This window comes from Macaca mulatta, chromosome 5 (genome assembly GCF_049350105.2).
Source record: "Macaca mulatta isolate MMU2019108-1 chromosome 5, T2T-MMU8v2.0, whole genome shotgun sequence".
NCBI classification, from domain to species: Eukaryota; Metazoa; Chordata; class Mammalia; order Primates; family Cercopithecidae; genus Macaca; species Macaca mulatta.
Genome location: NC_133410.1, coordinates 145,956,024 through 145,968,700, shown reverse-complemented (window position 1 = coordinate 145,968,700; position 12,677 = coordinate 145,956,024). Strand labels below are relative to the sequence as shown.

At 33.7% G+C, this 12,677-nt stretch overlaps 1 long non-coding RNA gene across 1 annotated transcript in view; it reads left to right on the top strand.

The window, feature by feature from the left end:
• LOC144341005 (uncharacterized) overlaps positions 1 to 10,962 on the top strand; it is a 29,692-nt gene extending 18,730 nt beyond the window's left edge. Inside the window, exon 3 of the long non-coding RNA XR_013417566.1 lies at positions 9,649 to 10,962. This is a non-coding gene — a long non-coding RNA (uncharacterized LOC144341005). The remainder of the gene's footprint in view (positions 1 to 9,648) is intronic.
• Positions 10,963 to 12,677: the final 1,715 nt, after the last annotated feature.

Sequence of the window (12,677 nt, the reverse complement as noted above, 5' to 3'; positions counted from 1 at the left end):
ATTTTCTTCTGGTAGTTTTATAGCTTAAGGTCTTAGATTTACATCTTTAATCCATTTTGATTTTATTTTTGAATATGGTGAGAGAGATGGGTATAGTGTAATTCTTCTGCATATGGATATCCAGTTTTTCCAGCATCACTCATTAAGGGGATTGTCTTTTTCACAATGTATGGCCTTATAGCACCTTTGTCGAAAATTAGTTCACTGTAGGTGTATGGATTTGTTTCTGGGTTCTCCATTCTGTTCCATTAGGCTATGCGTCTGTTTTGATGCCAGTACCATGCTCTTTTGGTTTCTATAACCCTGTAGCATAATTTGAAATCATGTAATATGATTCTTCCAGTTTTTTTCCTTTTGGCTTAGGATAGCTTTGGCTATTCTGGGTCTTTTGTAGTTCCGTATAAATTTTAGGATTATTTTTTTCTATTTCTGTAAATATCATTGGTATTTTGATAGGGATTGCATTGAATTTATAGGGTTGTTTGCATGGTATAAATGTTGTAACAATATTGATTCTTCCAATCTATGAAAATGGAATATCCCTGCATATTTTTGTGTCCTCTTCAATTTCTTTTTCAATATTTCATAGTTTTCATTGTAGAGATCTTTCACTTTTTTAAGTATTTAATTTCATATATGGCTATTGTAAATGGGATTACTTTTTATTTCTCTTACAGATTGTTCACTGTTGGCATATAAAAATGCTAGTGATTTTTGTATGTTGATCTTGTATCCTGCAACTTTACTGATTTTTTTTTTATCAGCCTAAAGGTTTCTGGGGTGGAATCTTTAGGCTTTTACAAAGATAAGTTATATCGCTTGCAAACAAAGATAATTTGTTTTCTTCTTTTTCAATTTGGTGGGTCTTAATTTTTTTCTCTTGTCTGGTTGCACTAGCTAGGACTTCTAATACTGTATTAAATAACAGTGATGCAATTGGGCATCCTTGTCATGTCCAGATCTAAGAGGAAAGACTTTCAGTTTTTACTGATTCAGTATGATACTAGTTATGAGTCTGTTGTATATGGATTTTATTATGTTGGAATATGTTTGAACTATACCCGGCTTTTTGAGGATTTTTATCATGAAAGGTTGTTGAATTTTATTGTGTTCTTTTTCAGCATCAATTAAAATAATCATTTGGCTTTTGTCCTTCATTCTGCTGTTAACATGTAGACGTTGATTGATTTGTGTATGTTGATCATCCTTGCATCCCTGGGATAAATAACACATAGTCATGATGAATGATCTTTTTAATGTATTATTGAATTATTTTGTTGAAGATTTTTGTATCAAAATTTATCAGCGATAATAGGCTGTAGTTATTCTTTATTTGATGTGTCTTTGTCTGGTTTTGGTATCAGGATAATACTGGCCTCATAGAATGAGTTTGGAAATATTTCCTCCTCTATTTTTCAGATTAGTCTGAGAAGGATGGATATATATATTTTTAAATGTTTAGCAGTAAAGCTACAGGGTCTCGGGCTTTTCTTTACTATCTGACTTTTTATTACAGCTTTGATCACATTACTTCTTACTGGTCTGTTCCCGTTTTGGTTATCTTCATAGTTCAATCTTGGTAGGTTGTACATATCTTGGAATTTATCCTTTTCCTCTAGATTTTCCAATATTGGCATGTAATTGCTCATACTAGCCACAAATGATCCTTTGAATTTCTGTGGTATCAGTTGTAATGTCTCCTTCAACTCTGATTTTATTTGGTTCTTCTCTCTTCTTTTCTTAGTCTGGCTAAAGGTTTGTCAATTTTGGTTAACTTTTCAAAAGAACAAATTTTCATTTCATTAATCTATTGTATTGTAGTTTTCATTTCAGTTTCTTTTATCTCTTCTCTGATTTTTATTACTTATTTTCTTCCACTAGTTTTGAGTTTGGTTTGCTCTTGCTTTTCTAATTCTTTAAGATGCATCATTGGGTTATTTGTTAGGAAGTTTTCTTCTTTTTTGAAGTATGCATTCATAAATATAAATGTCCGTTAGTACTGCTTTTGCTGTATCCCATAGGTATTGATATGTTATGTTTCCATGATCATTTTTTTAAATGATTTTTTTCAATTTTCTTCTAAATTTCTTTATTGATCCATTGGTTATTTAGGAGTGTATTGGTACATTTTCATGTGTTTGTATAGTTTCTTGATTTCTTGTTTTATTTGATTGTAATCAGAAAAAATGCTTGATATTATTTTAAACTTTTGAAATGTTTTAAGACTTGCTAACATATGGCTTATCTTTGAGAACGATTCATGTTCTGAGGAGGATAATGTATATTCTACTGCCATTGGATGAAATATTTTGGAAATATCTATTGGGTGTATTAACTATATAGTACAAGTTAATTCTTATTTTTCTTTGTTGTTTTTCTATCTGGATACTCTGTCCAATGCTGAAAGTGGAGTATTTCAGTGTCCAACTATTATTTTATTGAAGTCTATCTCTCTCTAGTTCCAATAATATTTGCTTTATATATCTGGGTGCTCCAGTGTTGGGTGCCTGTATATTTACAATTGTTATGTCCTCTTGGTTAGGTGACCCTTTTATCATTAAATAATGACCTTCTTTGTCTCATCTTACAGGTTTTGCCTTTTAATCTATTTTGGCTGATATGAGTATAGCTACTTTTGCTCCTCTTTGGTTTCACTTGGCATGGAATGTCCTTTTCCATCTCTTTATCTTCAGTCTTTGTGTATGTTTATAGGTAAAGTGTGTTTCTTGAAAGCAACAGATCATTGGATCTTGTTTATCTTTTGATTGGAGAGTTTAGTCCATTTTGATTAAATGTTGTAATTGGTAAGTAATGACTTACTCCTGAAATTTTGTTATTTGTTTCCTGGTTGTTTTAGAGTCTTCTCTTTCTTCATTTCTTCCTTCTTGGATTCCTTTTAGTGAAGGTGATTTTCTCTTGTGGTATAATTTAATTTCTTGCTTTTTATACTACCAGGGTTTCACTGTTGGTTATTCAGGGCCAAAGGCTTTTCAGTCAGCAGGTGATGAATCCTGCTTGAACTGAGTCATTTCCTTTGAGGTAGTGGGTTCTCTTGACTGGCTCATGGTGTGTCTAGAAATGCTGTCTGTGAGCTAGGGCCTTGATTGGAGGCCTCATGACCCTGCCCAATACTTTATCCTATTGTGGCTGAGGTGGTATCCGAAATGCAAGACAAAGTCATCTTTACTCTTCACTCTTCTCTCCTTAAGTAGAAGTAAGGAGTCACTTTTGTTGCTGCAAGCTGCACTGCCTGAGGTTGGGAAAGGATTTGTGAAAGCACTCCCATAGACACGCTAGATGGTGTCTCTCTAAGTCCCATGTCATCCTAGTCCATTAGCTCTAAGCCCAGCCCAACACTAGGACTTGCCTAGGAATTGCAATGCTTCTGTCCTAGACTGTCTTTCAATTTTATTTATGGCCCAGTGCATTTTGACCTTTCGTGGTGAGGCTTGCTGATAAACCCTAGTTTCAACCACTGAGATGGGTGATTCCTCTTTAGCTAGAGCTTGGTCAAATCCTGCCTGTGGGGGTGGGCACCAGCTGAGCCCAGCAAACTTTGCTGTCTGCTGTGATAGGGCAGCACTGAGTTCATTGTCAATTTCCATAGTCATTGTGCTCTCCCTCCCCCCAAAACACAGATTCTCCCTCCACACCGCAAAAACACTGCCGGGGAATGGAGGAGAGGTGGCATCAGTAATTTAGGACTGTCCTTCCAACCTTCTTCAGTGCCTCTTTCAGTGATATGAAGTTAAAACAAGGTACTATGATTGCTAACCAGATTTTTGGTTCTTATGTTGGTGCATTTGTGTCTGTAGTTTGTTGTTAAAATCTGGTGTTTCTGCAGGGGGGATGATTGGTTGAAGCTTCTATTTAGCCACCATGCTCTGCCCTCTTATGGCTCCAGCCAAATTTTTTATTATGCACATATATAAACACTGGAGAAGCCTATAACCCAATTTCTCATATGATCATATCTCTGGAAAACTAACATCCTGCTCAAGAAAATAAATAAAGAAAAATTCTGCCTTTTCAAAGTAATATTATTCTCACATTTATTACCATTGATTAGTTTTGCCTGTCCTTGAATATTATCTAAATGGAATCATGAAATATGTACATTTTTTGTCTGATATTTTATTCAATCTGGTTTTCAAATTATTCAATATTCTTTTTTTATGAGAGATATATTCCTTGCATTGTTATGCTGAATCCCTGTTTGTCAACAAAACAAAAAATAAATAAAAACCATAATCCCCATATCCATTCTTGTATTGATTGAAATGTGGGTTGCTTCCAATTCAAAGTTTTTAAAAAGCTTTTATTAACATTATTGTATGTGTCATTAGCCTTGGATTTCCTACGTATACACCAAAGAGTGTAGTTCTTGGATGATGGTTTTGGCATGCATTTAACTTTATTAAAGGAGCGAAATAATTTTTCAAAGAGGCTGTAAAATTTACCCTCCTATGAGAAATGAAGGGGAGTTCTATTTGCTCACAACTTTTCTAACACTTAAAATCGCCTAAAAGAGATTCACTTCAACTGTACGGATGTGCATTGACTGAGAGTAAACATGGAAAAATGTTACTTCATGCAAATGGAAACCAAAAAAAAAAAAAAAGGCAGAAATAGCTGTACCTACACAAAATATACTTCAACCCAAATATTTTAAAAGATGAAAAGAAGGCCATTATATAGTAATAAATGAATGGAAACATCAAGATGATGTAACAATTATAAGTATATATATAAACTAACATTGAAACACCCAAATATATAAAGCAAATATTGATAGAGTTAAAATGTGTGATAGACTGCAATACAATAATAATGGGGATCCTAAATACCTTACTTTCAGCAATGGAGAGATTATTCAGTCAGAAAATCACCAAAGAAACACTGAATTTAAACCACACTCTAGACCAAATTGACCTAAGAGAAATTTACAGAACATTCCATCCCACAGCTATAGAATATACATTCATCGCAAGGGCATATGAAACATTCTCCAGGATATATCACATATCTATCTACAAAAAAAGTCTTAACGCATTTTTAAAAAATTAAAATCATACCAAATATCTTTTTTATTACAATGGAATAAAATTAGGTATCTATAATAAGGTGAACTTTGGAAACTATATAAATACATGAAAATTAAACAACATGCTTCTGAACAACCAATGGGTTAATAAAATAATTTTTAAATATTTTTGAGGTAAATGAGAATTGAGAACAGAAATAAACAAAATAGAGACTACATGAAATAGAAAAGATCAATAAAACAAAGACTTGGATTATGAAAATATAAACAAAACAAACCTTTAACTAGACTGTGAATAAAAAGAAGTAACTCAAAAAATAAAATCAGAGATGTCAAGGAGGCATTGCAACTGATGCCTCAGAAATATAAAGGATCTTACAAGACAGTTATGAAAAGCTATATGGCAATAAATTGAAAAATCTTGAAGAAATGGATAAATTTCTGGGCACATACAATCTACTAAGATTGAATGATACAGAAATTTAAAAAAAGCTAAAGAAATCAATAGTAAGTAATGACATTGAATCAGTAACAAAGTCTCCCATCAAAGAAAAGCCCTCAAACTATCCCAAAAAGTTGAAATGGAGGGAATTCTTCCCAATTAATTGCTTGAGGCCATCATTAATTACTCTAATACAAGAAACAGAGAAAAACACAACAAAATGAAAACTACAGGCCAATACTCCTGATAAGCATAGATGCAAAATCTTCAACAAAATGCTAACAAAACAAATTCAACATCCAAAAGATCTTTCACCATAATCAAGTGGAATTAATCTCAGGGATGCAAGAATAATTCAACATACCCAAATCAATAAACATGATAAATCACATTAACAGAATCAAGGACAAAACTTATGTAATCATCTCAAACATGGGAAAAATCATTTAACAAAATTAAGCACGCTTTTATGGTAAAACACTGAACAAATGAGGTATAGAAAGAACATACCTCAACACAACAAAGGCCATATGTGACATACGCCAACTAACATCCTACTGAATGGGGAAAAGTAAAAAGCTTTTCCACTAAGATCTGGAAATAGACAAGGGTTCTCACTTTCATTACTTCTATTCTATATAGTAGTGTAAGTCCTAACCAGAGCAATTAGGCAAGATAAAGAAATAAAGAGCACACAAACTGGAAGACAAGGTCAAATGTTTCTTACTTGCAGACCACATGATGCTATTTACAGAAAACCCTAAAAATTTCACCCAAACTATTAAAAGTAATAAATTTAGTAAACTTGCAAGACGCACAATCAACATATTAAAAAGTAGCATTTTTATAGGCCAGGCAAACTATCTGAAAAAAAATCAATACAAGCAATTCCATTTAAAATAGCCACAAAACAAAAAGTACCTAGGAATAAATGTAACCAAGGAGACAAAATATATGTTCACTTAAAAATATAAAGCATTGATGAAAGAAATTGAAAAGGACAGAGTCAAAGAAAAAGAAATCCTGTGTTCATCAACTGACAGAATTAATATTAAAATATCCATACTATCGAAAGGGATCTACAGATTCAATGAAATCCCTATTAAAATATTAATGATAGTCTTCACAGAAATAGAAATAAAAAAATCTTAATATTTGTATGGGACCACAAAGGACCTGGAATACTCAAAGCAATCTTGAGCAAAATGACCAAAGCTAGGCAGGGTGTCGTGGCTCACACCTGTAATCCCAGCACTTTGGGAAGCTGAGACGGGGGCAAAACCCCATCTCTGTCTCTACTAAAAATACAAAAGTTAGCTGGGTGTGGTTTTGCGTGCCTATAATCCCAGCTGCTGGGGAGTCTGAGCCAGTAGAATCACTTGAACCTGGAGGCGAGGCTGCAGTTAGCTGAGATTGTGCCACTGCACTGCAGCCTGGGCAACAGAGTGAGACTTTTTTTTTTTTTTTTTTTTAAAAGGAACAAAGCTAGAGGCATCATACTACATTACTTCAAAATATACTACAAAGCTATGGTAACCAAAACAGCCTGGTGCTGGCATGAAGACAGATACAAAGACCAATGGAACTAACTAGAGGACTGATAAATAAGTTCATGCATTAACAACCAATTGATTTTCGAAAAGTCTGCCAAGAACACATGTTGGAGAAAGGATAATCTCTTCATTAAATGGTGCTGGGAAAACCTGATATCCACATCGAGAATGTAGACCCCTGTCTCTCACCATATACAAAAATCCACTCAAAACTGATTAAAGACTTAAATATAAAACCCCAATTTATGAAACTACTAGAAGAAAACGTAAGAGAAACACTTCATGACATTGGTGTGGGCAAATATTTCTTTAGATAAGACCTCAAAATCTTAGGAGCAAAAGCAAAAATAGACCAATAGGATTACATTGAATGAAAAAACCTCTGCACAGCAAAGGAATCATTCAACAAGGTGAAAAAACAACCTAGAGAATGAGAGAAAATATTTACAAACAATGTGCCTGATAAGGGGTTAATATCCAGAATACATAAGAAACTCTAGCAACTCAATAGCAAAAAAAGTAAAAACAATATTAATAATAATAAACAGTAAATCTGATTTTAAAATGGGCTAAATATCTGAAAGGGTATTTCTCAACCAAAGACATACAAATGGCCAATAGATGTGTTAAACATACTCAAAATCCCTAATCATCAGGAAAATACAAATCAAAACCATAGGGAGATATCACCTCATCCCAGTTAGAATGGCTATTATTAAAAAAGACAAAATATAACAAACCTTGACAAGGATGTGGATAAAGCAGAATTTGTTGGTGGGAATGTACAGCCATTATGAAAGAGAGTATTGAGGTTTCTCAACAAATTAAAAACAGAACGGCAACATGAGCCAATAATCCCACTACTGAGTATGTACCCAGTGAAAAAGGAATCAGTATGTTGAGGAGATATCTGTACTCCCATGTTCTTTGCAGCACTGTTCACAAAACCAAGATAAGGAATCTACCTAACTGTCCATTAATGGATAAATGGATTTCTATACATATGCACAATGGAATATTATTCAGTCATAAAAAAGAATGAAATCCTGTCATTTGAGGCAAGATGGATGAAGCTAGAGGACATTGTTAAGTGAAATAAACCAACACAGAAGGACAAATACCACTTGATTTCACTCATGTGAAATATAAAAAATTTGATCATGTAAAGTAGAGAGTAGAATAGTGATTACCAGAGGCTGGTCAACAGGAACAAAGATACAGTTATATACAAAGAGTAAATTCTGGTGTTTTATGGCTCTGTGAGGTAACTATAGGTAACAATAATATATTGCATATTTCAAATAACCCAAAGAGAGGATTTTGAATGTTCTCAAAACAAAAAAAATAATAAATGTTTGATATGATGTATACACTAATTACCCTGATTTGATTATTACACAATGCATACATATATGGAAACATCATACTGTCCCCAAAAATATGTATACTTTTATGTCAGTTAAAAACAAAATAGAACTTTAAAATAAAGTTTGCAATTCATGGGTTGTAATGGTGTCTCATGGTTTTCATTGACGTTCCACTGGTGACTGGGGATGCTGACCATCTTTTCATATGTTTATTGTTAATGAGCAATAAACATGAAAAGATGGTCAGCATCCCCAGTCACCAGTAACATGAAGTGTCAGTTCAAGCATTTGACCAGTTTTTTTGTGTGCTTCCTGATTAATTTGTTGAAGTCCTTTATATAGTATAGATCTGAGTTCTTAGTCAGTCTTCACCTGACTTAATGCCTTTTCATGTACTTAGCAATGTCCTTTGCTAAGACAAAATTTTGAATATTGATGAAGTCTGATGAACTTTTTGATGTATGTTTAGTAATTTTTGAATTTAGTTTAAAAACTACTTATAAAATAATCTGCAATGTTTTCTTCTATAGACTGTGGTTTTATCTTCACATATTGGTATAAAATCCATCTTGAATTAATTTCAGGATGTGGTATGTGGGAGAGCTAAAAATTCATATTTTTGTAATTGCATATCCAGTGTCTCCTGGATTTTCTTTCCACATGGAATTGCATAGGTATCTTTGTCATAAATTAGTGATTCTATACACGAATATCTATTCTGGATGCTAGTCTTTTCTTTTTTTCTATCTTTATACGTGTCTGCATTTTTATATAATTTTTTATTATCCTTATTGATTTCTACACAAATACCAGTTGAAACTTTGATTGGGATTATTTTAAGTGCATAGCTCAATTTAAGATAATTGACATTTTAAAATCTTAAGTTTTGCAGTTCCTCAATATGGTTCTTGTTCTCCATGCCTGTAGATCTCATTTGGATTCTCTCGGAAAAATTCTGTACTTTTCAGTGCAGTGGTGCTTTAGCACATTTTAAATAATTAATTTTATAACTTAAGAATTTATTATGATAATTACAGTAAATAATAATTTTAATCTACCAAGAAATTAATTTTGCCTTTTTGGTTTCTTTTTATTTCTTTTTTGTTTAATCCCTTTGTTGCTATATTGCCTATCTTCCTTGTATCTAAATTCTTCAAAGAGTGAAGTGAACTGAAGAATTATTAACCTGCTTCTTTCTTTCTTTTTTCTTTTCTTTTATCTTTTATTTATTTTTATTTTTAGAGACACTCTCTCTGTGATGCCCAGGCTGGAGTGCATTGGCACGATCTCAGCTCAATGAAACCTCCTGGGTTCAAGCGATTCTCCTGCCTCAGCCTCCTGAGTTGCCAAGATTACAGGCACTCACCACCACAGCAGGCTAATTTTGTATTTTTAGTAGAGAAGGAATTTCGCCATGTTGGACTTGCTCTTCTCAGAATTCCTGACCTCAGATGATCAGCCCGCCTTGGCCTCCCAAAGTGCTGGGATTACAGACATGAGCCATCATGCCTGGCAACCTGCTTCTTCTTTCTAAATGCTGTTCTCATCACCCCAACTGCGAGCAAAAATTTGATATCTTTCTATGGGTGAAGATATATTAATTGAACTACTGTTCAGAAGGCAACCACCCTGTCACAAAGCATAAATCACCACTCCAAGAGATGGGCAATTGTGACTTTATCCACTGAGGCCTCTCTCTATGGTTTTCTAGCAAGACCCAGTCTTTCTGGATGGTGTCTATTGCCACAGACTTAAAAGTCACTGGTTCTCCATCCCTGGCTTTTAGGGTCCCATGAACACATTTCTGGAGAAGGGTTTTAATCACATGTCACAGGAGAGAGCTAATCTCCAAGTGTGAGGGGTGTGTTTGTGGGTACTGGTGTCAGTAACCCCACTGCCAGTTCGTCTTGTAGGCCAGAGAAGCTGACCAGAAGCATGGGGTCATGTAATCTGCAGATATGGGAAGCCAAGTTTGTGTTTCTGTAATAATATTTAACAACACTTAGAGAAGCCATCACATTGCCTATAAAGTGTAAACTTTCCAGTACTTTTGTCATTTGAAATATTTAGCAATGATATTTGGTGTTTGCATTTATTTTGTTTCTCCAAAATATATACCTCAGTATTGACTGGGCAAAAAAAGATGGCACTAAATTTCAGAATATCTTTTCCTTAATTCAAACACTACTCAATTTTGATGTATTCAAATTAACCCTGTTTCTTTTACTTTGCTTTCTATAATTCAGCAAATGTTAACTAAGTAATAAATCTAGCAAACATTTTACAAAATACACATCTTCCGGGATTTACTTAAGGTATTATATAGGTATACACTATTCAATGGACACCAATTTGCTTCGGTATGTATTGAACCTTTGCACTCCACATCTAGAGAATATAAAGTTAAAAATTCTCTCAACGGTGTGAAAATGTAATTTATCTATATAAATATATCATAACTGAAGATATTATTGGTATTATTCAATTCTGAGAAAATAGTTGAAGAAAACATGAAACTATGTAGATAAAATACCTGCAAAATAAAATGATTTATTGGATAAACCATTGTCTGTGTGTCAGTCATCCTTTACACGTGCTTTGATTTTACCCAGTACGGCTTGTTCCCTCAAATACAGGGAGTGCTGTTGGCAAAAAGCCTTTAGCTACAGCCCCTTCAGAATTGCCTCAGATGTGGTTGGCTGCTTCACCCAGTCATGATCTTAGGTCGTAGCTTACATCCAATAACTGGTCCAAGTGGTGATATAAAATCTGACTCAAGGTCAACAACTCCGAGATACCATTCCAGCTCTACAAATTCCTATAATGTTGACTGAAGTTTTGAGGCCTGAATTTAATTTGACTTCTTTGCTCAATCCTGCTTCTCCTCTGTCCCCTCCAAGGACACTCAGTGAGTATTCTGAACATTAAATTATTTCAAAATCTGCTCCCTACTGGGAAAAAAACAAAACAAAACAAAACAAACAAAAAAAAACTTTCCACAAATCCTATTACTTAATTCAAAACTTGTTTAATATATTTGCAGGTTATATTTTTTTGACCTATATAATTTTATGAAGAGCATGTACTTTTCAGGGTTGTAAATGTTACCATTATTAAATAACCAGCTTTACTTACTCTCTTGGGTGATTTTATCTTTTATTTATTTTTATTTATTTTTTATTTTTTTTCCTAAGACAGAGTTTCTCTGTGTCACCCAGACTGGAGTGCAGTGGTGTGATCTCAGCTCACTGCAACCTCCACCTCCCAGGTTCAAGCAATTCTCATGCTTCAGCCTCCCCAGTAGCTGGGACTACAGGCACATACCACCATATCTGGCTAATTTTTGTAATTTTTTGCAGAGACAGGGTCTTTCCATGTTGACCAGGCTGGTCTCAAACTCCTGGACTCAAGTGTTCCACCCGCCTCGGCCTCCCAAAGTGCTGGGATTACAGGTGTGAGCCACCGCGCCTAATTTTATCTTAAGTTGTACTTTGCCTGATAAACATTTTTCTACTTCTACTTTATTTTTCCTTCACTGCTTATTCTTTTATTTTTATACATCTCTATTCTTTTCTCTTAGGTGTTTATTTTGTGCATAGCGTATATTTAGACCTTTGCAACATTCAGTTTAATAGTGTGCTCTTTTAATAGGGGAGCTGAAATCCTTTATGTTTACAGCTGTAATTTACATATTTGGTATTACTGATTCCTACTTGCATTTTTCTTATTTGTATTTCCCTTTTCTTCTGTTTCATTCTATGTGGTTTTTATTTCATTTTTATTCATATTATTCAGTGATTTAAGAGGCATATGCCACTCTTATATTTGGCGGTGGTTAACATAAAGTTTAAAGTAGGAACCTCTGCTTTTCAAAGCCTGGCAGACAGTATGTGGGGAAACTTACTTCACAACCAAAAGAGCATAAGCGGTATATCTCTTGTGCATTTTAATTTATACTTGATCCTAAGAAACTCATTATAAGAAATGAGGTTTTCAACAGTTTTTCCTTAGTAACATAAGGCAATGAGCAATTTAGATACACAAGAACATTTTATATTTTTAGATCCAAATTTAGTAATTTTAGAATTGTTTTGTTTACATTTATATATGACTAACACTAAACTAATTCAAACATAGTTTGATGTTGAAAGGAATGGAACTCAGTTTGAGAGTATTTATGTAGAATCCCTCTTGTAAACCAAAATAATTTCACTGAAATCAACCGTAGTTTACTTAACAACACATTTAGAAAATACTGTATATGTTTTCCC